At 46.9% G+C, this 27,198-nt stretch overlaps 1 long non-coding RNA gene across 1 annotated transcript in view; it reads right to left on the bottom strand.

Annotated features, from left to right (window-relative positions):
* Positions 1 to 7,075: 7,075 nt before the first annotated feature.
* Positions 7,076 to 27,198, bottom strand: part of LOC144336610 (uncharacterized) — a 175,504-nt gene continuing 155,381 nt past the window's right edge. The window contains exons 4-6 of the long non-coding RNA XR_013408577.1: positions 8,968 to 9,077; positions 8,138 to 8,209; positions 7,076 to 8,002 (exon numbers count right to left, since the gene is read on the bottom strand). This is a non-coding gene — a long non-coding RNA (uncharacterized LOC144336610). The remainder of the gene's footprint in view (positions 8,003 to 8,137; positions 8,210 to 8,967; positions 9,078 to 27,198) is intronic.

Genomic DNA, 27,198 nt, shown 5'->3' on the forward strand with positions numbered 1-27,198 from the left:
CCAAAATATTTAAGAACAGTAGAGTCCTACAATCCAATACAGGTTGGGCACGGTGGCTCGTGCCTGTAATCCCAGCACTTTGGGAGGCGGAGGTGGGCGGATCACGAGGTCAGGAGATCAAGACCATCCTGGCTAACACGGTGAAACCCCGTCTCCACTAAAAACACAAAAAATTAGCCAGGCATGGTGGTGGGCACCTGTAGTCCCAGCTACTTGGGAGGCTGAGGCAGGAGAATGGCGTGAACTCGGGAGGCGGAGCTTGCAGTGAACCGAGATCATGCCACTGCACTCCAGCCTGGGCAACACAGCGAGGCTCTGTCTCAAAAAAAAAAAAAAAAAATTAGCCAGGCGTGGTGTCATGTGCCTGTAATCCAAGCTGCTCAGGAGGCTAAGGCAGGAAAATCGCCTGAACCTGGGAGGTGGAGGTTGCAGTGAGCCAAGATCATGCCATTGTACTCCAGCCTAGGCAACAGACCCAGAATCCGTCTCAAAAAAAAAAAAAAAAAAAAAAAGAAAGATTCAATACAATTAGGATTTGCAGTCGGTTGGTTAATTAAAAATTTTGGTTAAAGTAAGCAGTCATAAAAACTAAAAGGCTGGTCGGGCACAGTGGCTCATGCCTGTAATCCTAGCACTATGGGAGGCCAAGGTGAGCGGATTGCCTAAGCTCAGGAGTTTGAAACCAGCCTGGGCAATATGGGAAAACCCCATTTCTACAGAAAAAAATACAAAATTTGCTGGGCATGGTGATGCATGCCTGTAGTCCCAGCTACTTTCGGGGGCTGATTCAGGAGAATCTCTTGAGCCCATGAGGTGGCCGTTGCACTGATCTGAGATTGTGCCACTGCACTACTGCCTGAGTGACAAAGTGAGATCTGTCTCAAAAAAAAAAAAAAAAAAAAAAGTAAAAGACCAGGAGTGGTGGCACTCGCCCATAATCCCAGCATTTAGGAAGGCTGAGGTGGGAGGATCGCTTGAGCCCAGGAGTTCAAGGCTTCGGTGAGCTGTGATTGTGTCATTGTACTCCAGCCTGAGCAATAGAGCTGGACCCTGTCTCAAAACAAGTAAGTAAATAAATAATAAAATTTTTAAAATAAAAAGTGAAAGATACAGCCCTGGACATTTGATCGTAACTTCAAGTGTATGAATGTATTCATCCAGCATTTGCCTGGATACACAGCCAAGCAAAGCTTTCTCTTCGCACCTGGGTCTGCTTACCCGGAGGTGAGTGCTTTCTGCATAGATCCCTAATGCTGCATCGTCTGTGCGGTCCACAATGATTCTACACTAGATCTTCGACAGGCCTTTTCTTGTTTTCTGGCTCCTGCAGACCTCCCAACACCTGCCTCTTGCTACCCCTACTCCAGCAACATTGACTTTCCTTCTGGAAACATGCCAGGCTCATTTCATTTCCGCCTCAGGCCCTTTGCACAAGCTGTTGCCTCTGCCTAGAAGGCTCTATCTTACATCTTTGTGTGGCTGGATTATTTTGTCATTCAGATCATACTTTGAGCAATGGAGAGATACCTCTGCCTTTCATCTAAAGTAACTGTACACGACAAGATCTAGCTATTTGCCGGTCTGCCTTTCCTCTCTAGAATGTAGTGGAGCAGGAACTGAAAGGGTCTTGTCTGCTGGTCCGGCATCCAGAGCAGAGCATGTATTGCGTGCTCAACAAATATCAGCAAGTGATGAACAAATGTTGAGAGGAGAGAGGGATAAAGATGTTTGAGAACGGTTCATCGCATATGATCCGCTGTGTGATCTGCCTGTATTTGTCTTCAAAGCCTTTGAGGTCAGAGTTATGCTTCTTTTAGGTGTATCACTGTGCAAAAATCAAGTTTTATCCAAGTTACATTTTATTTAGAATTTTTGTAATCTAGAAAGCTACTGATCTCCATAGATGGAGTGCAAACAGTTTCTCCAAATTCTTATGATCTGCATTTGAGATTAATTAGGATTCTTTTGTTTACCTGCTGGGAAGCCCAAGATTATATGAATTTCTTTTAAATTTTAAAAATTATTTTTTACAGAGACTGGGTCTCCCTATGTTGCCCAGGCTGGTCTGAAACTCCTGGCTCAAGGGATCCCCCTGCCTCAGCCTCCCAAAGAGCTGGGATTACAGGTGTGTGCCACCATGCCTGGCCTTTTGTAAATTCTAAAAACCTAAATATCCTTCTTTACAGATTCCTAAGCTATTGATCCCCAGCTGTCCCACCGCTCTAGGGTTTCTCCTGCAGCTTTCTTGGCCTCTTCACATTCCATGTCCAGGAGCCTCAAGTTTGCCACCGTTTTGGGAATCTTTAAAAACATAGATATTGGCCGGGCACAGTGACTCACACCCGTAATCCCAGCGCTTTCGGAAGCCGAGGCGGGTGGATCACCTGAGGTCAAGAGTTTGAGACCAGCCTGGCCAACACGATGAAACCCCGTCTCTACTAAAAATCTAAAAATTAGCTAAGTGTGGTGTTGGGCACCTGTAATCCCAGCTACTCGGGAGGCTGAGGCAGGAGAATCGCATGAACCTGGGAGGCAGAGGTTGCAGTGAACCAAGATCGCGCCGCTGCACTCCAGCCTGGGCTACAGAGCAAGACTCCAACTCAAAAAATAAAAATAAAAAGAGCTCAATTCTAGACAGCCCCATGCCCACCTGCACGACAGGGCACTCTCAATGCCAGGCACTGTCCTGGGGCCTTCATCTGCCCTTGCCATGTTGTCACAATTCTGCAGGTGAGCGTGCGGAGGCTAACTTCAGCACAGTGTCTGTCACTGGTGGACTGTGGGGCAGGGATTTGGAAATAAGCTTCTTGAATCCCAACCCAACGTCCCTTGGCCATCACTTTATGCTGCCATTTCTAGGGAGGTTCAAGCGAAGACAGTGCTGAGTGTCTGAGCTCCTGCTCCACTCCTGCAGTGGGAGAAGCTCTGGCTGGGCCCCAGCGTCTCCTGACAGCTACTCTCTGGGCCTCCTGGCCTGCCTGGATCCCGCTTCTTAGAGCAAAGGTGAGACTGGCCACCTGCTTGTTTGTACCCAGGACAAACTGTGTACACAGCCTGTTCCATAAACCCCCCTGAGCTCCCTGCAGCTTGCCTGTCCCGTCTCCCCAGGAGGCCGATTGGAGGAGAGCTGCTCTCTGTCCTGGAGCTGCCCCTGCCCTGGCCATGCCCTGGCTGCATTTCTGGATCAATGCCCACTGACCAGAGGCCTGACTGTGTCACTGACCTACACGTTGGTGCCACTTCCCTGAGGGGCTCATATGTGGACGTTTCATGGAAGGGACGGCCCCTCTACTTTTTTGATGAGGTTGAATTTAAACAGGATGAAACTTTGGCCCTTGTCACTTTTTTTTTTTAATGTTTTTAATTAAATTGCCTGGGTCACTGACACCCTGGAGAGACTAGGAAATGCAGCGTTGCAGTTTGTTAATGATACACCATCTGTTTGTTCGCACTGTGTAGTCACATGATCTTTGCTCTGCAGAACATCCTGTCTCACTGGCCTAAACCAGTTTGCGGCTGAAATGCTTAGGATGAATGCCAGAAAATCTCTCTCTTTTTCTTTGTCTCTCTCTCTCTCTCTCCTCTCCTCTCCTTTCTCCCTCCCTCCCCCTTTCTTTCTCTTACCCATTTTAAGATTGGCTGTTAACTCCAAACTTGTTGGCAGAATTTGTATTAATTATTTATGACACTTCGTCACCCGCTTCCATTGCAGTATTGTAGCTTGACTTCTGAGCCAGTAAGGTGGCCATAGCTCTGACAAATGGGGGAAATTTCAGGGTTGGGGTGGGGAAAGCCCATGACAGCTGGCCTTTGAGGGCAGCACCGCCCAGCCACAGCTCCCGGGGAATCGCGGACCCCCCAGGGCAGCAGAGGGTGAAACCAGGGAGCCCCTTCTGACCCATCACCAATGGTCTCGTTGTGACTCATTTTCTTTACCCCTACAATTCATGATCATTGACTCATCTCACACGATAATTAGATTAAGTCCATGACAAGTGCTGCATCCTAGCTATTTTGCTGTTGCTGTTGTGGTCCAGGCTGGAATGCAGTGGCACGATCTCAGTTCGCTGCATCCTTCACCTCCCTGCAACCTTCACCTCCCAGGTTCGAGTGATTCTCCTGCCCCAGCCTCCTGAGTAGCTAGGATTACAGACACCTGCTACCATGTCCTGCTAATGTTTGTATTTTTAGTAGAAGTGGGGTTTTACCATGTTGGTCAGCCTGGTGTCAAACTCTTGACCTCAAGTGATCCCCTGCCTTGGCCTCCCAAAGTGCTGGGATTACAGGCATGAGCCACCACCCCTGGCCCATCCTAGGTTTTTCTCGATTTTCATTTTTTTGAAATGGAGTGAGAGGTGAAGCTGGCTAGGCTTTTGATTCAGGTGGGGACTTGGACTTTTCTGTCTAGCTAGAGGATTGTAAACACACCAATCAGTGCTCTGTGTCTAGCTAAAGGTTTGTAAATGCACCAATCAGCACTCTGTAAAACGGACCAATCAGCACTCTGTAAAATGGACCAATCAGCACTCTGTAAAGTGGACCAATCAGCAGGACGTGGGCGGGGCCAAATAAGGGAATAAAAGCTGACCACCCAGGAGGCAGCAGCAACCCGCTGGAGTGCCTGTTGTGCTGGGGAGTGGTGGTTCTTTTGTTTTTCACAGTAAAACTTGCTGGTGCTCACTCTTTGGGTCTGCAGTACCTTTATGAGCTGTAAGGTTGCGAGGGACAGCCTCATTCCTGAAGTCAGCCAGAGCATGAACCCACTGGGAGGAACAAACAACTCCAGACACGCCACCTTTAAGAGATGTAACACTCAGTGTGAAGGTCTGTCGCTTCACTCCTGAAGTCCATGAGACCACGAACCCACCAGAAAGAAGAAACTCCAGACGCTTCTGAACATCTGAAGGAACAAACTCCGGACACACCATGTTTAAGAACTCAACACTAACCATGACGGTCCGCGGCTTTATTCTTGAAGTCAGTGAGACCAAGAACCCACCGAAAGGAACCAGTTTTGAACACAGGAGTTTCACTCTTACTGCACGGACTGGAGTGCAGTGGTGTGATCTTGGCTCACCACAATCTCTTTCTCGTGGGTTCAAGTGATTCTCCCCTCACAGCCTCACAAGTAGCTGGAATTACAGGCATGTGCTACCACAGGCGGCTAATTTTTGTTTTGTTTTTTGAGATGGAGTCTTGCACTGTCACCCAGGGTGGAGCGTAGTGGGATGATCTCAGCTCACTGCAACCTCCACCTCCTTGATTGAAGTGATTCTCCTGCTTCAGCCTCCTGAATAGCTGGGATTACAGGCGTGCGCCACCATACCCAGCTAATTATTGTGTTTTTAGTAGAGATTGGGTTTGACCGTGTTGGTCAGGCTGGTCTCAAACTCCTGACCTCTTGATCCGCCCACGTTGGCATCCCAAAGTGCTGGGATTACAGGTGTGAGCCACTGTTCTCCCACGAATTTTTGTATTTTTAGTAGAAACGGGGTTTCTCCATTTTGGTCTGCCTGGTCTTGAACTCCTGACCTTGTGATCTGCCCACCTCGGCCTCCCAAAGTGCTGGGATTACAGGTGTGAGCCACCGTGCCCAGCCCATCCTAGATATTTTTAAAGCTGTAAGTTTTATTCGTTTTCATGAAAACTAGGCCTCAAAAGGAAATGTAACAGACCCAGATGCTGACGCTCTGGTGGAAAATGCCAGTGGCTCATTGAACCCCTCTCTCTCACCAGGAAACCTGGATTCCACGTGGCAGAAGATGGACGGCTGTGAAAGATGATTTAGAAAACGTTCATGAGTCCAGCAACTGCAAAGTATTGCAGTGCCCACAGACACTCGCGGTGTAGCTTAACTCTGCTACACCTCAGTCATGGCCTCAGTCATTCCTTCATGAATGAGGTGACTGGTCACCACAGGAAGGGTGTGTGTCCTGTGAGTGGCCTTCTGAAGGGACAGGAGGTGACTGGAGTCACAGAGGAGGTTGTGGTTGGGGTACAAGGAGATGGCTCAGTCACCAAGCTGGGGATGCTCACAATGCTCACACACAGGGACTCAGCATGGCAGGCAGGGGCTGCTGTCAGCAGTGACCCCATGTGCATGCAGCCCCGGTCTCTACCAATGACCGGAAGCCTCCAGGGCTGCTGTGTTCTTCCCTCCTGTGAAGGGGTTGTCCACACATCGTCTGATTCCGTCTCTCTTTTTTTTTTTTTTTAGACAAGAGTCTCACTGTGTCACCCAGGCTGGAGTGCAGTCGCACCATCGGGGCTCACTGCAGCCTCCACCTCTCGGGTTCAAGCGATTCTCCCGCCTGAGCCTCCTGACTATCTGGGACTACAGGTGTGTGCCACCACGCCCAGCTAATTTTTGTGTTTTTAGTAGAGAAGGGGTTTCACCGTGTTGGCCAGGCTGGTCTCGAACACCTGACCTGAGGGAATCCACCCACCTCGGCCTCCCAAAGTGCTGAGATTACAGGTGTGAGCCACCGCTCACGTCCGATTCCATCAGTTACTTGAGACCCTGATAAAGTTTAAGGGGTGTGTGTGTCTGTTTACAACAGTAGAGATTTTTTTTTTTTTTTTTTTTTTTTTAGGGGAACTGGCCCATATGGATGATTCATCTCTAGGTGTTTCACACTCTAAGCTTATGAAATACTTCTCCAATCAGCTAGAAACCAATGGCCCAGAACTTTATCAACTTCTGATAGGAGTTTGCAGCCCATAAAACCCAGCTCGGCACACTCCCTGCAGGGAAAACATCTGCACCTGGGCTTCTTGGCCCAGAAAAAGGTGATGTAGCCACTTTAGAGTAAAGTGTAGCCATTGTTCCTCCTCTCCCTCTGTCATCGTCGGGATGGACCGCCTGCTGGGGGCCCTTACTGGGATATTGTTTCTCTGATTTTATCTTTTAGCTTCAAGTAAAATAGCAATAAACGATACTAATCACAAGTATTTTCCTGAAATTCAGTTCACGCCTTAATGCTGAAAGCATTTGGGTAAATTAACTCACACTGGCACTAAAATAATTCACGTCATTACCTCTAAAGAGTGAGACAATGAAAGTTACAGAAAACAGTGTGATCTCCAGCAATAAAGGGATGTGGAGTGCTTTTTTATTTTATATATACAAATAATGATTTAAATGGAGACAGAGTTTCGCTGATTTCCCAGGCTTGTCTCGAACTCCTGGACTCAAGTAATCCACCAGCCTCAGGCTCCAAAAGTGTTGGAATTACAGTCATGAGCCACCATGCCCAGGTGTGGAGTGCTTTTCAGTCTCTAGTCTGGCTTCACGGGTGAGCACTTGGACATGCAGAAGATAGGATGACACCGTTCCCCCCATCTCAAAGGTGGCTCTTTGGACAAGGACATAATTCCCTCTGAGAGGCCTTGGCCATTATTGCTACGCTGGAGTTGTGCCGAAAACACACCAGCTGTCTTTTCTGTCACTTGCGCCCCAGAATTGGATCATTGTGTGATCCGAAAAGAGCAGGGATATGTTACTGCTGGATTCACTTCAAAGAAACATAAGACACAGAATGATAAATCCAAATTCACCCAAGAACTATAATGAAATGCTCAATAATGTAATTTCTCCCTGGAGAGGTAGATTGAGTAATGGTTACTTTTGAAGCAGTTTTACCCCTGGAAGAAAAGCTGAGTGGGATTGTAATCTTTGCAAGTAGCCATCTCAGTTAAAGTTTTCCAGGGGGCGGCAGGTACCCGACTCTAATTGTTTCTGGCCCCCACCCTCCCTCCACCCTCTGCCTACCCCGTCCTCTCATCCTCAGGTCCTGGGTCAACCCCACCCCCTGCAGCAGCCACTCCAGATCCTGTCTTGAGTGAACTCCCGTAGAACTGTTGGTTGAGACAAGCTAGAGCAGGCATGGGCCCACACAACCTTGAAGCTCTACATGGTCTGTCCAATATGATCCAGAAGGTTCTCATGGGCAGAGTCATCCAGGCAGAGGGAGGCTTTATCTGTCATACACTCGCACGGCCACTGCAGTATGGGGAAGAAAACAGGACAAAATGCACGCTGGCTCTTAGAGCTTTGTGTTCATCTGTTCTCACACTGCTATTAAAAAAATGCCCGAGACTGGGTCATTTATAAAGGACAGAAGTTTGATTGACTCACACTTCCGCATGGCTGGAGAGGCCTCAGGAAACTTACAATCATGGCGGAAGCTGAAGGGGAAGCAGGCACCTTCTTCACAAGGTGGCAGGAGGGAGGAAAGAGTGGGGGAAACTGCCATTATAAAACCGTCAGATCTCATGAGAACTCCCTCACTACCATGAGAATAGCATGGGGGACACCACCCCCATGATCCAATCACCTCCCACCAGGTCCCTCCCTTGACACCTGGGGATTACAATGAGATTTGGGTGGGAACACAGAGCCAAATCACAACAAGCTTCCACCCAAGCGACAGACATCACTTGCACTCAGATTGCTTTGGTCAAAGTAAGTCAAACGGCCACCCCAACTACAAAGGGGGTGGGGGAGTGCAATTCTATGAAAACTTAGAGAAGAGCCCAGCTGGGCACAGTGGCTCATGCCTTAATCCCCAGCAGGCTTTGAGAGGCCGAGGCAGGAGGATGGCTTGAGGAGGGGAGTTCAAGACCAGCCGGGGCAACAAAGTGAGACCTCATCTCTACAAAATAAAAAAATTAGCTGAGAGGCCAAGGCAGGCAGATCACGCAGTCAGGAGATCGAGACCATCCTGGCTAACATGGTGAAATCCCGTCTGTACTAAAAATACAAAAAGTTAGCCAGGTGTGGTGGCGGACACTTGTAGTCCCAGCTACTCGGGAGGCTGAGGCAGGAGAATCGCTTGAACCCGGGAGGTGGAGGTTGCAGTGAGCCGAGATCGAGCCATTGCACCCCAGCCTGGGTGACATAGCAAGACTCCATCTCAAAAAAAAAAAAAAAAAAGCTGCGTGGGGTGCACATGCCTGTAGTCTTACCTTTCTGCTCAGTAGGCTGAAGTAAGAGCATTACTTGAGCCAAGGAGTTTGGGGCTGCACTGAGCCACGATCGTGCCATTGCACTTGAGCCAGGGTGACAGAGCAAGACACTGCCAAAAAAAAAAAAAAAGGGCCATGACAATTTGTTAAAGAACTCTAGTGACTACCACAGTGTCCATGCCATCACACGCAGTGCTGTCAGTTTAGGAACGACAGCGTCCAAACGTCATCACCAGGGAGGGAGCTCTCCAGGCTGGAAGAAGATGGGGCCTCCTTGGCCAGCCGAGTGGTTGAATGGACACTGGCATTCAAAGGGATGGCTGAGAAAAAGTAGAAAACCCAAATGTCTATGAGCTGATGAATACATAGAAAAAGTGTAGCATATCTATACAATGGAATATCACTTAACAAGAAAACGCAGTGCTGACACATGCTATCACATAGAGGAACATTGAAACATTATGCTGAGTGAAATTAGTCACGAAAGACTACATATTGCCTGGCGTGGTGGCTCATGCCTGTAATTCCAGCACTTTGGGAGGCTGAGGCAGGCAGATCATGAGGTCAGGAAATCGAGACCATCCTGGCTAACATGGTGAAACCCTGTCTCTACTAAAAAAGTACAAAAAAATTAGTCAGGCGTGGTGGCAGGTGCCTGTAGTCCCAGCTACTTGGGAGGCTGAGGCAGGAGAAGATGTGAACCCAGGAGGCAGACCTTGCAGTGAGCTGAAATCGCACCACTGCACTACAGCCCGGGTAATAGAGCGAGACTCTGTCTCAAAAAAAAAAAAAGACTACGTATTATATAATTCCATTTACACCACGTGTCCAGAATATGCAAATCTACAGAGGCAGAAAATAGGTTAGTAGTTGCATAAAGCTAGTGTGGTGGGTCGGGGTGAAGTTATAGAGTCACTGCTAAAGGACACCAGGGTTTCTCTTGGGGATGATGAAAATCTAAACTTTTTGTTATAACAGTTGCATAACCCTGTGAATATGCTAAAGACCATCGAGTTTTATGCTTTAAATGGTGAGTTTTATGGTATGTGAATTATATCTCAAAGATGTGTAGAAGTCAATCAACTTAATAAGTTATCACTGATCATAAAAGGTGAAATTGTGGTGACTCATGCCTGTAATCCCAGCACTTTGGGAGGCCGAGGTGGGTGGATCACGAGGTCAGGAGATCGAGACCATCCTGGCTGACACGGTGAGACTCCATCTCTACTAAAAATGCAAAAATTTAGCCAGGCATGCTGGCGGGCGCCTGTAATCCCAGCCACTCGGGAGGCTGAGGTAGGAGAATGGGGAGAACCCGGGAGGCAGAGCTTGCAGTAAGTGGAGATTGTGGCACTGCACTCCAGCCTGGGCAACAGAGCGAGACTCCGTCTCAAAAAAAAAAAAAAAAAAGTGAAATTGTTTGTGATCTTCTTCTCTAATTACCAATTTTCATGTTATCTATAATATATATGGACCAGGATTTGTAAAATTATTTCAACTTTTTCTTGAAAAACCAAAGAAAATGCCAGAGTTTGTGCAGAGGTAATATGTTGATAAGAAGATAGATTAGCATCAGCTCAGTGGAAAGCAATTAAGTATATATATCAATAATCCAAAGTGTTAATGCAACTTTGTGTCTATTATATTTTAAATTCCCTACAATGTACATATGCTGTTTCTTATGATGACAAAAGTAAACATTTTCAAATGGGAAAAATCAAAGGGACGGTTAAGGCTGCAGCAGCTTGTTTAGTTCAACACAATGACTTCTTTCTTGCTCACAATTGTGCCTCTGGTGCCTGGCACAGTGTTGGGCACAAGTACGTACTTGAATAATGGTTGATAATAATGATAATAAGCAATAATGATAATAAAACATGATAATAAATGCTGCTCAAATAATGATTCTGCAGCTCCCCACAGTCTTGTGATGTAAGTTGTGTGCCTCTAGCTTACAGCAACCTCCACCTCCTGTGTTCAAGCAATTCTCCTGCCTCAGCCTCCCAAGTAGCTGGGATTACAGGCACCCACCACCATGTCCAGCTAATTTTTTTGTATTTTTAGTAGAGACGGGGTTTCTCCATGTTGGCCAGGCTGGTCTCGAACTCTTGACCTCAGGTGATCCTTCTGCCTCGGTCTCCCAAAGTGCTGGGATTACAGGCATGAGCCACTGTGTCCAGCCCCTCTAACTATATCTTAAGCTTCCTGAAAAGACAGACTATCTTCCAGTCTATCTTATCGTTCTGTGTCCTCCTTAATTTAACAAGCATGTCCTGTGCTCAGCACAAGACTTAGCACAGAGAGATGAAAAAAAAAAAAAAAAAAAAAAAAAAAAAACGAAACCTAATTGCTACTGTTCCCAGTAGACTGTAGGGGTAAAAACAGAATGTTTTGTCTCAGATGAACTCTAGGGGTAAAAACATGAACATGAATGCTATGATCTGATATAAGAGAACATTCACAAAACAATGGAAATGCAATTGGGAATGTGAAGGGAACCAAGAAACTTTTCCCCAAGGAAATGAGATTTCATCTGGGCCTTAGGGAGAAGGCAGCAAACAGGCAGAAAAGGGAAAGCCAGGCATTCACAGTAGAGGAACCAGGTGAGAAAAGAGTAAAGTGGAACGTGATTTTCTTTTCCTCTGGATTAGAGGAGAGCTGGGATGGTCTCATTTAAAGGGTCAGATAGCAAATATTTTAGACTTTGTGGCCCACATGTGAACTCTAACACATATTCTTGGTGTGTGTGTGTGTTTTACAACCCTTTTAAAAAGTAAAAACATTCTTAGCTCAAAGGCCATACAAAAATAAAAAGCAAAGACACACCCTCTAGGACGAGTATAATTAAAAAGTCAAATAATAGTAAGTGTTGGTGAGGATGTGGAGAAATTGGAACCCTCATACATTGCTGGTAGGAATAGAAAATGGAGCAGCCACTGTGTAAAACAGTCTGGCAGTTCCTCAAAAAGTTAAACCTTGTGTTATCGTACCCAGCAGTCCCACTGTGGGGTATATATATCCAAGATAATTGAAAACATATGTCCACACAAAAATTTGTACATGAATGTTTATAGCAGAATATTCCGAAGAGCCAAAAAGTGGAAACCTCCCAAAGATCCATCAAGTGATAAATGAACGGATGAGTACAATGTGGTCTCTCCATGAAATGGAACATTATTCAGCTGTAAAAAGAGATGAAATTCTGACACATGCTACAATATAGGTGAATCTTGAAAACACTCTGCTGAGTGAGAGAAACCAAGCACAAGAGACCACAAATCGTATGATTCCATGTATGAGAAATGTCCAAAACAGGCAAATCCACAGAGTCAGAAAGTGGGTCAGTGGTTGCCTTGGGTTGATGTGGTTGTGGGCATACGGAGGGTGGCTGCTGGTGGGTACAGCATTTCCTCCTGGGGTGATGAAATGTTCTGCAATTAGATAGTGATGATGGTTGCACAGCTCCATGAATATACTAAAAGTCACTAAATTACATACTTCAAAAGCATAACAAAATAGAGTAAAAGTGTGGACCGGGCATGGTGGCTCATACTTAAAATCTCAGCACTTTGGGAAGCCAAGGCAGGAGAATCATTTGACCCGGGAGTTTGAGACCAGCCTGGGGAATATGGCAAAATCCAATCTCTATAAAAAATTTTTTCAAAACCCCCCCAAATTAGCTAGGTGTCATGGCATTTGCCTGTAGTCCCAGCTACCTGGGAGGCTGAGGTGGGAGGATCCCTTGAGGTTGAGGCTGTAGTGAGTTATGACTGCACCACTGCACTCTAGCCTGGGCAGCAGAGCAAGACTCTGTCTTAAAAAAAAAAAAAGTGTGAATTCTATGACATGTGAACTATATCTCAATTTTTTAACTCTTTGGGTTTTTCTTTCCTTAAACAGGCTGAGACCCATAGTTGCAAGCCCTGGGTTAACGAAAGGAGCCCCAAGTCGGAAGGTACCACGGGGATTCTGTGGTCTTAGAGGTCATGCTAAGGGGCTTGGACTTGGTCCTCCAGGCAATGGGAAGGGGACGTCAAAAGTCTAAGCAGGAAGAAAAAATATATATATTTCCAATAAAATTTTACTGTTTATGTTAAAAAGAATTGATGATAAAGAGTACTCCCTATTTTATGAGTATAAAAAAAGGTCTCTGCATGGAAGAAACGTCATCACAAATGCTTTTATGGAAGGCTGAAGGTGACAGCCAGGTGGCTGTTGTAATATCACAGGAGGGACGGGAAAGCCTGGACTTGGGCACCAGTGGAGGGAGGGACGGGAAGGTCCTGGTGCTGTTCAGGTAGAAGAATCAGTAAACTTGGTGACTCATTAGTCGAGAGTGTAAGGGAAAGAGAGAAGGCCCAGATGGTCTTAGATGAGTGACTGGTGCACACTGATGACCGAGTCCAGGAGCCCGAGGGGGAGGCTTCTGCCTAGGATGAGGAAGATAATAACAACACATCGCACTACAGACAGACAATGAGGCTCCCGAGGGAGGTGCAGGTGGAGCTCGGCATCACCAGGCAGCGGGGAGCTATGTAGGAAGAGGAGTCCAGGAGAGGAGAGAGACCGGGTCTAGAGACACAGATCTGAAAGCAATCAGTGTGTTGGTCAAGTAGAACCATGAGACCGACCAGTAGAGCAGACAACAGCAGAACTGTAGGGGGCTAAAGGGGATACCTTGAGAACATCTACCTTTAAGGGGTAAGGAAAGGGAAAAGAAGAAATGGAGGCAGGAGAAAGTGACAATGGTCGCAGAGCCAGGAAAGAACCCAGGGGAGAGAGGGCTCGAGGAGGGGGCATCAGATATCACAGGGACGTCAAGCAGGAGGCGTCCAAGAATGAGCCGTGGGCTTTAGAGATGAGAGGCCACCCCAAACCTGACCACCCCCCTGCCACCATGGAGCCTGAGAAGTGAACGGGAGGTGGAGGCAGAGCCCAGCAATGGCAGATGCTGCTTTCAAGCCACCAAGCACCAGGAGGAAGGAGAAGCTGGCAGGCGATGTGAGCCGGAGCAGGTGACGTTAACAGGAGCAGGGTGGTGGGATGGAGGATGGTCACCATCCTTGTTAGGATAGAGGATGTCACCAGCTGTTTGTAAGCTGAGGCAGAAACACTGATAAGGATGATCAAATAGAAGCAACCCCATTTTTCAAACGAGGAGAAGGAATTAAAGGCAGGAGGTAGAGGCTGGGCTCGGTGGCTCACGCCTGTAATCTCAGCATTTTGGGAGGCTGAGGTGTGTGGATCACCTGAGGTCAGGAGTTCAAGACTAGTCTGGCCAGGATGGTGAAACCCCGTCTCTACTAAAAATATAAAAATTAACTGGGCGTGGTGGCGGGTGCCTGTAGTCCCAGCTACTCAGGAGGCTGAGGCAGAAGAATTGCTTGAACCCAGGAGATGGAGGTTGCAGTGAGCCAAGATTATGCCACTGCACTCCAACCTGGTGAAAGAGCGAGACTGTCAGAAAAAAAAAAAAGAGCAAAAACTGGCTGGGCCGCGGTGGCTTATGCCTGTAATCCCAGCACTTTGGGAAGCCGAGGCAGGTGGATCACCTAAGGTCAGAGTTTGAGACCAGCCTGACCAACATGGAGAAACCTTATCTCTACTAAAAATACAAAATTAGCCTGATGTGGTGGCACATCCCTGTAATCCTAGCTACTCGGGAGGCTGAGGCAGGAGAATAGCTTGAACCTGGCAGGTGCAGGCTGCAGTGAGCCAAGATCGTACCACTGCACTCCAGCCTGGGCAACAAGAGTGAAACTCCGTCTCAGAAAACAAAAACAAAAACTGCCTCTAGACAGCAGCATCCGTGATTATGATGGGCCAGGACAGTGGGAGAAAAGTGGGGAGTTCGTGTTTATTTGGTACAGAGTTTCAGCTGGAAAAGTTGAAAAGTTCTGAAAATGGATGGTGGTGATGATTGCACAACAACGTGAGTGGACTTAATGCCTCCAAACATTAGATTTACAAATGATGAAAATTGTAAAATTTACAATATGTGTATTTTATCATTGCTGTGGTTAGAATGTTTGTGTCCTCTGCAAAATTCATCTGTTGAAATCCTAACCCCCAAGGGGATGGTTTTAGGAGGTGGGGCCTAGGGAGGTGATTACATCATAAGGGTGGAGCCTTCACGAACAGGATCAGCGGTCTTATCAAAGAGACCCACGGGAGCACATTTGGCCCGTCTACCATATGAGGATGCAGCAAGAAGGTGCCACCCATGAGTCAAACGTGGGCCCTCCCCAGACACCAGATCTGCCTTGCCCTTGGACTTGTCAGCCTCCAGAACTGAAAGAAAGAAATTTCCATTGTTGATAAGCCTCCCAGTTTATGGTATTTTATTATAGCAGCCTGGATGGACTAAGACCACATTAAAAACCCAAAACAAATGGGACAGAAACAGTGGCTCATGCCTGTAATCCCTGCACTTTGGGAGGCCAAGGAGGGAAGATTGCTTGAGCTTGGAAGTTTTAGACCAGCCTGGGCAATATGGAGAAAGTCCGTCTTTACTAATAATACAAAAAAAATAGCCGAGCGTGGTGGCCGATCCCTGTAATCCCAGCTACTCAGGAGACTGAGGTGGGAGGATCACCTGAGTCCAGGCAGTCAAGGCTGCAGTGAGCTGTGATTGCTCCCACTGCACTCTAGCCTGGGCAACAGGAGTGAGACCCAGTCTCCAAAAAATCCCCAAACCAAAACCAAAACTAAACAAACAAAACAAAACTCTCCAGCATCAGCTCCCACCTGAATTTCCAGCCTGCTGGTCTGTCCCACAGATTTCAGACCACACAGCCCCTACAATCACACAAGTCAATTCCTCAAAGGACATCTCTTAATAAATATATCCTCTAGGTTCTGTCTTTCTGGAGAACCCTGGCTGACACAATAATGTTGTCTATTTCTCTATAATTGAACTCATTACTCTGTTGACATCACCCTTTGGTAACAGAAAACCTTAGATAATCAAAGTCAGTTGGACAACCGGTTTACATTCCACTTATTTTGTGTAACCAGGGCCTCTGGTCAATTTGGGATTTTCCCCATCTCACCCGCCCCTTCTTTCCTTATCCTGGGTGGAATCTGGATTCGGGGAGGTGGATTTGGCATCTTGGACAGAAATGCACACACTGGTCCAAAATCCTGTCCTTCCTGTCCACTGCTAAGATTGACCTGTCCCACCAGGTCCAGAGCATGGCCCCCCACCTCTATGGCTCCTGTGATGATGTCCAAAGAATCCACTGGGGCCTCCAGTTGTCAAATGTTAGGCTCTTTGTCCTCACTGATCAAATCTGAAGTTTTTTTGCATCCCTAGCCCTTGAAGTCACTTGGGCGCTCTTCTGGGGGTGTTGGGACCACGTGTCCGTTTCTCACCAACCACACTGGGTGTGCTGATTTCTGCAAGGCTGTTCTCAAGCCCATCCCACAGACAACTTCCATCGTTGTTGCCCCAGGAGCTTCTCTTGAAGGTCCTCACTCTCCAAGCCCAGAAGGATGTGGAGTCAGGGAAGGATAATTTTAGGGTTGAAAATACCTGTCTGTAATTTGTATGGCACAGGTAATGATACAAAGTGTCATTGGAAAATTTTTATCTCCCAAAAAGCCCAGGCTTTCCTGGGGTCCCGTGTTCTTCTGAGCAGCAATATGTGCAAAGAACACAGATAAGCAACCAGGGACCTGGGTCTTCATCTCAGTGCTACCATTTCCTACGTAATGTGGGGCAAGTTCCTTAAGTATCCCGAGCCTGGTATTCACACCACCATGACTGGGAACCCGGCAGTCTGCTTGGCTGTTGCAGGCCAGGTCTCCTGTAGAGTGTCTTGATGAAAACTCATAGGTCCCAAGGTTTGGTCAATGTACATTCAGAAACTCCTTCTTCTCCTTCTCCACCTTCTCCTCCTTTTCTTCTTCCTTTCTTCTTTCTTCTTCTTTTTTCTTTCTCCTCCTTCTCCTCCTCCTGCTCCTTCTCCTTCTCCTCCTCTTCCTCCTTCTTCTTCCTCCTCTTCCTCTTCCTCCTCCTCCTCCTTCTTCTTCCTCTTCCTCCTCCTCTTTCTTGTTCTCTTCTTCCACTTCTTCCTCTTCCTTCTCCTTCTTCTTCCTCTTCTTCTTCTTTTTCCTCCTCCTCCTCCTCCTTCCTCTTCTTCTTCTTTTTTTTTTTTTTAGATACAGGGTCTCACTATGTTGCCCAGGCTGGTCTTGACTTCCTGGCCTCAAGTGATCCTCCTGTCTCACCCTTCCAAAATGCTGGGATTACAGGCATGAGCCACTGCACCCAGCCCAGAAACTCTTTTTCTAGATGGATTCACATTACTGAGTAATAATAAATTACATATAATAAATTATTAAAGCAGAAGAAATATAAGAATGCAATTGCCAAGTGAACTGTTTTTACTCACGCTGCCTCTGACAGCAAAGTGTGGTTTCTTTTCCCACATACCAACTGTGTCTCCAACTTTGCAACTCAGTCCTCACACTAACTTCCCAGGGTTAGCAGCAGACTTCACAGGTGAGGGGCTCGGTGGTACGAGACCACCCTCAGTCCAGACACCTGGCGAAAGTCCCAGGCCACCTGTACTTTTGACTGACTGACTGGAAACTGGGGGCTCCCACAAGCCCCTGCTCAGGCTCAATGATTTGTTAGAATGTCTCACAGAAAGAGAAAGCCTTTTACTTAGCATTACTAGTTCATCGCCAAGGATTCATCACAGGCACAGCCAAATGGAAGAGATGCACAGGGGAAGGTGTGGGGAGGGGGTCTCGGAGCTCCCCTCCCAGCACCGCCACCCCGTTCACCAGGCTAGAAACTTTAGGATTTTTATGCAGGTTCATTACACAGGCATGACTGATGAAATCGTTGGCCATTGGTGATTGGCCCAATGGTGGAGGAAGCAGTGAAAGCTCTAACCCTCTAATCCTTCCTTGGTCTTCCTGGCGGCCAGCAAGTCATCCTGAAGCTTTGTAGGGGCCCCCAGTCATCAGTAATCTCACTAGCATACAAAAAACACTCTTATCACACTGACAATTTCAAGAACTTTAGGAGCTTGTGCTAGGAACACAGATAGAGACCAAGTATCTATTTCCCACAGTACCACACCAAGTATACCGAGAATTTGTGTGTTTTTTGTTTTGTTTTGTTTTTTTCTGAGACGGAGTCTCAGAACGCAGTAGCACAATCTCAGCTCACTGCAACCTTCGCCTCCTGGGTTCAAGTGATTCTCCTGCCTCAGCCTCCAGAGTACCTGGGATTACAGGCGCCCGCAACCACGTGCAGCTAATTTTTGTATTTTTAGTAGAGACAGGGTTTTGCCATGTTGGCCAGGCGGGTCTCAAACTCCTGGCCTCAAGTGATCCACCCACCTCAGCCTCCCAAAGTGCTGGGATTACAGGCATGAGCCACTGCGCCCAGCCAAGAATTTGTGTCAACCAGTCACCACCTTGCCAACAAACTGGGGATTCCTAACCCAGTCATCCAACCAGAGGCTTCTTGGTTAATCTGAGAACAGCATAGGACTGGTAGAAAGGCGTCCTGGAACTGGGAGAACAGAGGGAAGCCCCCTCCGCTAGAGAGAAACCTCCCCTCCAGACAAGATTCCTCCATTATTCAACCCCCAGTGTTTAAGACAAAATGTCTACATCAACTGTGCTGGTTGGAAGGCCTGGGCATAAAGGATTGGGGCTGGGGGAAACTGAGGCAGTAAGGCGAACCAAGAGAAAGGCGAAGAGAGGCAGTCACTCTGAAGGCAGCAGGGACGCAGGTAGGAGTGACCAAGAAAATTAGCCAGGTGTGGTGGCTCATACCTGTGGTCCCAGCTACTGGGGAGGCTGAGGTGAGAGGATGGCCTGAGCCCAGAAAGTTGAGGCTGTAGCGTGCTGTGACTGCACCACAGCCCTGCAGCCTGGGCAGCAGAGCGAGACCCTGTCTCAAAGACAAAAACAGAAAAGGAGTGACCAAAAAGAGGAGTACTTCTTTGGAGAAGAAAGTTGCTTTGCTTCGCGGTGCTCCACTGGCCTCCTGCCTCCTCCCTCTCCTCCACCTCCAAACCACATTCCAAGAGAGGCGGTGACTGAAACCAATTGTTGCAGCCTGGGATTGGGCAAACGTGGGCCCTGTACCTTCAGCTCCGGTTCTTCAGGGACTTCCAGGAACCACAAAGCAGAGGTAGAGTGGAACACAAAAGAAGCGACTCATGAGTTAATTATGGGTAAATCTCATTGCAAAATCCACATTGTCTTAAACATTTTTTAAACTTCCCGAACACAGCAAATTCCACTGGGGAATGCCAGGGTGGGCTCTTTAAAGATGGAGTGAGGGCCCTTGGGTTCTTCCCAGAGCTGCCTAAGATGCAGATTTCTCCAAGGAAATTTCTTCCTAGGATTAGGATCAGAAAAATGGAGTGGTTTTCCCCCTATCTAATACGTATTGTATTACGTAATTAACTGCTTTCCCCCCTTTTACTCTGTTTTCCTTTTTAAAACTTATTTCAAAAACATTTCTAGTTTTCAATAAATATATATATGTATCTTTTCAAACTTCTGACTGTATATATAACCTACAGCTTTCCTTTAAAAAAAATCTTCTTCCAAGATATAGTACAAAGAAATGGCTTCCTTCTTCATCTGAGAAACGATTTTCGAAATCTAGATCTCAAAGAGCAGAAAGATCATCACGTTCATTTTTATTTTTAGATAAAAATGCAATATATATTTTCACTTCTGACAACAGAATTATCTGGGATTTCACATGAACTTAGGTTTCATAAGATGTCATTTGTGTTTATCCGCTGCGCTTTGCCCAGGGCTGTCTGCCTTAAGATAGAGTGAGCTGCTCCAGTAATAACTCCCTGAACACCTGAACACTGAGTCCATGCTGTAGACAGTCTTGTGAGTGCTACCTTAGCTGCCGCGGAGGCCCCCGGCAAAAGCAGCCACTCATCCGTCATTCCTGACAGCTCAGACCACGAGCTGCCTGGAGAGGCTCATGAACAAGTTCTTTGTCTTCAGGGGATGAAGAAAGTCCAAGCGTTTGTTTACTCTAGAGCTACTGGTTAGAAAGGGGTTTCAGCATCAGCATCGGAGTCTGCAACCTTCCTGTAAAAGAGCACAAATCAGTGATGGAAAATTAAGCTCTTTAGAAGGCTGATTTGGCTGGGTGCGGTAAATCCAGCACTTTGGGAGACTGAGGCAGGAGGATCACTTGGGACCAGGAGTTTGAGACTAGCCTGAGCAACATGGCAAAACCCTGTCTCTACAAAAAATACAAAAAAATTATCCAGGCAATGGTGTTGGGCACCTGTAGTCCCAGCTACTTGGGAGGCTGAGGCAGGAAGATCGCTTGAGCCCAGGAGGTTGATGCTGCAGTGAGCCATGATCGCACCACTGCACTCCAGCACAGGCAATAGTGTGAGGCTCTGTCTAAAAAAAAAAAAAAAGAAAAAGAAAAAAGAAAAAGAAAAAAATGACTGATTAATTAGCCTTAAAATCAGTTAAACTAGCGTCATCTTTACCACCCCTTAGTTGCAAAAAATGTTTCAAACCAAAAGGCCCCCAGTGGGTGCTCTCCTCAATCAGGCAAGTAAAGGCACCCATCCACCCATCAGCCCAGGCCACAGAGCGCAAAGGCCGGGGTCTTAGCAGTAGGAATCTGCTGTCACGACTGTCGCCATGTGCCTCTGTCCGCTCTGGACACCCAGCACTTAGGCCAAGGCCAAGTGTTACAAGATTTACCTTTTACACTGAAGTGCAGAACGCTTTCATGGTGGTTGTTTTGGGTGATGGGGGGAGGGTGTTGAGAGGGTCAGGGGATCAGAATTTCCTCATCCTTTTAACTATAAAAGATCTATAATGTTGCACATGTCTCTCTGCTCCTAGTTCAGCTGGCGTCATGCAAAATGGGCTTTCTGCATGACTGCACAAAAACCAGCAAGTCCAAATAGGAGGTATCTTCCCAAGAGGTAGGCAGGTTGTGTGAGCAGGACAGCCATTGTGAGAGGTGAAGCCGGCTGGGCTTCCGGGTCGGGTGGGGACTTGGAGAACTTTTCTGTCTAGCTAAAGGATTGTAAACACACCAATCACTGCTCTGTGTCTAGCTAAAGGTTTGTAAACACACCAGTCATCACTCTGCAAAAACACCTATCAGCGCTCTGTGTCTAGCTAAAGGTTTGTAAATGCACCAATCAGCACTCTGTAAAAATGAACCAATCAGCACTCTGTAAAATGGACCAATCAGTGCTCTGTAAAGTGAACCAATCAGCAGGATGTGGGTGGGGCCAAATGAGGGAATAAGAAATGGCCACCCGAGGCAGCTGGGGCAGCCCTGTTGGGTTGTGTTCCAGGTAGAGAGAGCTTTGTTCTTTGCAATAAATCTCGCTGCTGCTCAGTCTTTGGGTTCGTAGTACCTCTATGAGCAGTAACACTCACCGGGAATGTCTGCAGCTTCACTCCTGAACCAGGGAGACAACGAACCAACGAATCCACTGGTAGAAACAAATAACTCCAGACGTGCCACCGTTAAGAGCTGTGACACTCACTGCGAAGGTCTGCGGCTTCACTCCTGAAGTCAGCGAGACCGCGAACCCACCAGAAGGAAGTAACTCCGGACACATCTGAACATCTGAAGGAACAAACTCCGGACACGCCATCTTTAAGAACTAACACTCACCGCAATGGTCCGTGGCTTCGTTCTTGAAGTCAGTGAGACCAAGAACCCACCGGAAGGAAGCAATTCCGGACACAGTTGGGCTCCCTGCTTGAGGACAGCCATGTCATCTCCTTTGGGAAAATGTCCCCAACATGATGACCAATGCCCCTAAATTCGGCCTCACCCAGAGCAGTAATTGTGTGCTAGTAGCGGGGTCAGATATATCAATTAAATGACATCAATGCGTCCTAGAGCCAGCTCTGGTGTCTACTAGCCATGTACCCATGAGCAAACCATTGACATTTGTCAGAGCCTCTTCAACTGTAAAGGACAGACACTCCAGGGAAAGCCCCCTGAATTCTAACGTGTGGTTTCATGTTTTCCTTTGCTAATACAAAAAAACGAACAAGAAGATTGTAAGTTTTAAAATCTATCACAATAAGCACACTGCTTACGCAGTGATTTGTGAAAGCAGCACCCCCACCATTTGTGTGTGTGTGTGTGTGTGTGTGTGTGTGTGTGTGTGTGGTGGAGTCTCGCTCTGTCAGCCAGGCTGGAGTGCGGTGGGGTGATCTCCGCTCACTGCAACCTCCACCTTCCGAGTTCAAGTGATTCTCCTGCCTCCGCCTCCCTAGTAGCTGGGGTTAAAGGCACATGCCACCATGCCTGGCTAATTTTTTTTTTTTGTATTTTTAGTAGAAATGGGGTTTCACTATGTTGGTCAGGCTGGTCTCGAACACCTGACCTCAAGCAGTTCACCTGCCTCGGCCTATCAAAATGCTGGGATGACAGGCATAAATCACCACACCTGGCCTGAAAGCAGCGTTTTAAAGGAAAAGTGAACAAGTCAGGAGTATAGAAGCAGACAAAACACATCTGGCCCAGCCTTGACTCAACTTTAAAGTTGAGAGGCAAATAGATATTCCTAAAATGAAACCATAAGCACTGATCCTGAAGAAAGATATCTGTGTACTCCACTCGGTGCGCAGCACAGACCTGTCCTGATGAGCTAAAATGTAGCATCAAGCCCCCATGGGTTTTTGAAACCTGGATTGTTAAGGTAATGTGTAGAACTTACAGCAACAGCACAATCAGGCTCATCACCCATTATGCTATTTCTCCCTTAGAAATAAAAACTGGCCAGACCTGGTGGCTCACACCTATAATCCCAGCACTTTGAGAGGCTGAGGCGGGAGGATGGATCGCTTGAGCTCAGGAGTTCAAAATCAGACTGGGCAACATGGTGAAACCCCATCCCTGCGGTGGTGGGTGCCTGTAGTCCCAGCTATTCAGGCGCGTGAGGCGGAAAGATCGCTTGAACCTGGGGGGTAGAGGTTGCAGTGAACGGAGATTGTGCCACTGCACTCCAGCCTGGGTGACTGAAAGAGACCCTGTCTCTAAAATAAACAATGACAACAACAAACTGTGGGACACATTCATCTCGGAGTTGGCCTGTCTCTCCTGAAAAACAGGTCTATTTCCTTTCCGTAGACAATGTGCCGTATGTAACTCATCCCTCCTTTGATCTGCTTCTCAGAGAATTCAGAATAAAGGTTTGTTTTTCCACCTCAGTACTTTCACCTAACAAGTTCCTGACTTAAATTGCACTTGTCACTTCATTCTTATTTTAATGTTTTTTTGGTACGAAGGTCCTGATTTTTTAAATGGAGCTTTTTATTTCGTTGAGGAGTTTTAGGTTTATAGGAACATGAAACAGAAAACACAGAGCTCCCATGTGCGCCTCTTCTCCCTGTAGACACTTTCTCCTGTTATTAACCTTTTTTTTTTTTTTGAGACAGAGTCTCACTCTGTCATCTAGGCTGCAGTGCAGTGGCGTGACTTCAGCTCACTGCAACTTCCGCCTCCTGGGTTCTCCTGCCTCAGTCTCCCAAGTATCTGGGACTACAGGTGCACACCACCACACCCAGCTAATTTTTGTATATTTAGTAGAGAGGGGGTTTCACCATGTTGGCCAGGCTGGTCAACCTGACCTCAAGTGATCCACCAACCTCAGCCTCCCAAAGTGCTGGGATTACTGGCATGAGCCACCGCGCCCACTTTCATCTTAAATAAGGGTGTACACTCGTTACACTTGCTGAGCCTATACCGATTCGTTACGACTAAGCTCGTAGTTTACATGACGATTCTCTCCTTGTATTACACATTATATGGGTTTGATAAATGTACAATGACAAGGATCCACCATTATAGTGTAGCACCAAATAATAGTTTCACTGCCCTAAAGCTCCTGTGCTCCATTTGGTCATCTCTGCCCTCTCCCTCACTCCCTGGTCCCTGGCAACCACCAATCTTTTTTGCTGTTTCTATCACTTTGCTTTTTCCAGAGTGTCATATAGTTGAAATCATACAGTGTATAACCTTTTCCGACTGGCTCATTTACCTAGCAATATGTTTCAGGTTCCTCCACAATTTTTTGTGGCTTGATAGCTCTTTTCTTTTCTCTCTCTTTCTTTCTTTCTCGCTTTCTTTCTTTCTTTCTCTCTTTCTTTCTTTCTTTCCTTCCTTCTTTCCTTCCTTCTTTCTTTTTCTTTTCTTTCTTTCTTTCTTTCTTTCTTTCTTTCTTTCTTTCTTTCTTTTTCTTTCTTTCTTTCTTTTCTTTCTTTCTTTCAACAGAAACAGGTCCCAGTAGCTGGGACCTAGGCACATGACACCATGCCTGGCTAATTTTGTTTATTTTATTATTATTATTATTATTTGTAGACACAGGGGTCTCACTATGTTGCCCAGGCTGGTTTCAAACTCCTGGGCTCAAGTGATCCACCAGCCTCGGCTTCCCAAAGTGCTGGAATTACAGGTGTGAGCCACCGTGCCCAGCCTCATTTCTTTTTATCACTGAATAATACTCCATTGTCTGCGGGTGCCACTGTCTGTTTATTCATTCACTGACTGAAAAACATATTGGTTGATTCTGATTTGGGGCAATTATGAATAAAGCTTCTAGTTTTACTGATTTTCATTATTATTTTACTGTATGCTACCTCAAAGTCCTTTTGGAAGTATCTGAGAGTATAAATTAGTATTGAAATACGATTGTTTACTTTATAGAGTATGTTTTTTTTTTTTTAAACCTGCCAATCAGAATCAAGTTTAGGCCAGGGGTGATGGCTCATGCCTGTAATCCCAGCACTTTGGGAGGCTGAAGCGGGCAGATCATTTGAGATCAGGAGTTCGAGACCAGCCTGGTCAACATGGCAAAACCCCATCTCTACTAAAAATAGAAAAATTCGCCAGGTATGATGGTGTGCACCTGTGGGCCCAGCTACTCAGGAGGCTGAGGCACGAGAATTGCTTGATCCGGGGAAGTGGAGGTTGCAGTGAGCCGAGATCACGCCACTGCACTCCAGCCTGGGTGACAGCGTGAGACTCCATCTCAAAAAAATAAAAATAAAAACAGAACTGTAACTGATGATTTTTATTATTGATGATATATTCCAATTACACACTTAGAGTGTGAATAGCTAGGTTATATGTCAGAGATACGAAGGGACGAATGATCTTCATGGAGCATGTATTGGGTGAAGCTTGCCTTCTTCAAATCTGAGCAAGAGTTGGGGACTGAATACAGGGCAACATTTCTAAAATGTGTATCAAGGTGAAGCATATGTTTTTAATTTGTGAGCTTTTGGGGGGTCAACTAGTATTAAAAATTTGTTACAAGGCAAAAACCAAGCAAAAGAGCAATCTCTTGCCCCCTCCCCACCCAATTCTCCTGGGTACTTTCAACTCTTAGCAGATTATTCTAATAGTTACTTTTTACTTTTATTTTATGTTAGGTTCTGGGATACATGGGCAGGATGTGCAGGTTTGTTACATAGGTAAACATGTGCCATGGTGGTTTGCTGCACCTGTCAGCCCACCACCTAGGTATTAAGCCCTGCATGCATTAGCTGTTTATCCTGATGCTCTCCCTCCCACCGCCATTATTTACTTTTGTATAGTTACTCCACTGTCTTGATGTATCTATTTTAGACATCATCTACCATCTTCTTCCTATCAGAGGATTTCAGAGGATTTTTTTTTTCTTTTTTAGATGGAGTCTCTCTCTGTCACCCAGGTTGGAGTGCAGTGGCGCCATCTTGGCTCACTGCAACCTCCACCTCCCACGTTCAAGAGATTCTCCTGCCTCAGCCTCCCGAGTAGCTGGGATTATAGGCACACACCACCACACCAGGCTAATTTTTCTCTTTTTCTTAGTAGAAATGGGTTTTCACCATGTTGGTCAGGCTGGTCTCGAACTCCTAACCTCAAGTGATCCACCAACCTTGGCCTCCCAAAGTGCTGGAATTATAGGCATGAGCCTCCACACCCAGCCCCTATCAGAGGATTTTGTGCTCTTGCCCCCACCCCATCTTTCTAATGCAGTTACAACATTATTTTTGGTTACACTGGCATTCAATATTTATATATTAGGACTGTGTAAATATTGTTTACTGCTTCTACAACTTTTTGTTAACTTTGCCCCAAAGTTAGTAGTTGCCTTATATTTGAATTCATTGAGTTTTATTTGGACTCTTCTCCCCACAGTCCTTGACAGCCTGTCGTTCCACATGGTTAGACCCATCTGACCATCAGTCTGTCCCACTTGTGTCTTCAGGACATTCCTTCCTGGAGCCCTGGGCCCCTGGCCCTGGCTCACTCTCTGTTCCCTTAGCTGCCACACAAGTTTGTCCTTGGATTTCCCTTCACCACTGCACCATCACCCTGGAAATTCCCTGGGCTCACTGTCGAAGCCCTTGTTTCTGGGATTTCCTGCCTTCCTTGTTCTTGGTTATTCTTGGATACTCCCTCATTCTGATGGGCCACATCTCCCAGTGGCTTCCTGAGAAAACATGCAGAGCTAATTGAGAGATGAGTGCTGGAGTCAGAGAGACGGAGATCAAAACATCAGCTCCCTGACTGCTGCAGCTGTTTGGAGAAGGTGGCTTCTTGTCTCCTGGCCAAGGGCGCATGCTCCCACCGCACCCTAGAATTAAGCTCACCCACTCAGCCCGGCCGGAAAATGGCAGGCTCTCCAGATGGGCGAGAGCGGACGGGAGCACCTGAGCGCCTGCTCTCTGAGGGCCAGCAGAACCCAAAGGACAGACAGGGAAGGGCAAAGGAGTGGGGCCAGTTTCTTCCTCCCAAACTCTCCAATCAGATAAGTCACAGTGGCGGGGGTAGGGGGTGGTTATGGGGGGTGGGCCTGGGCGTCAGCATTTTTAAAGCCCCTCAGGTGATTCAGTGCAGCCGGGCAAGAACCCAGCTATGCTCTGAGAAGTGAGTGGGCAGCATCTAATTGCTCTTCATAAAAATCCTGCTGTTTCCAGCGCCAGCCCACCCTGACCTTCCCACAGACAACAGCCCCTCCCACGCCTGAGCCATCCCAGGTGAGCTGCTTGCTTTCTGGGCCACTTCGCTTCCATCGACTCCGGCTTCATCCTTCTTAGCTCAGTTATACAAACCTCTCCCAGCTTTATCTAGGATTGACTTTGTGTTTTCTTTCTTGTTCTTCATGCATTGAGGGGGATTTCCAAGATGTAATAGGAGAAACAAGGTGTTATCTGCCAATCTCAAAATCAAACCCAAGCAAAGCC

This window comes from Macaca mulatta, chromosome 1, assembly GCF_049350105.2.
Source record: "Macaca mulatta isolate MMU2019108-1 chromosome 1, T2T-MMU8v2.0, whole genome shotgun sequence".
Classification (NCBI taxonomy): Eukaryota; Metazoa; Chordata; class Mammalia; order Primates; family Cercopithecidae; genus Macaca; species Macaca mulatta.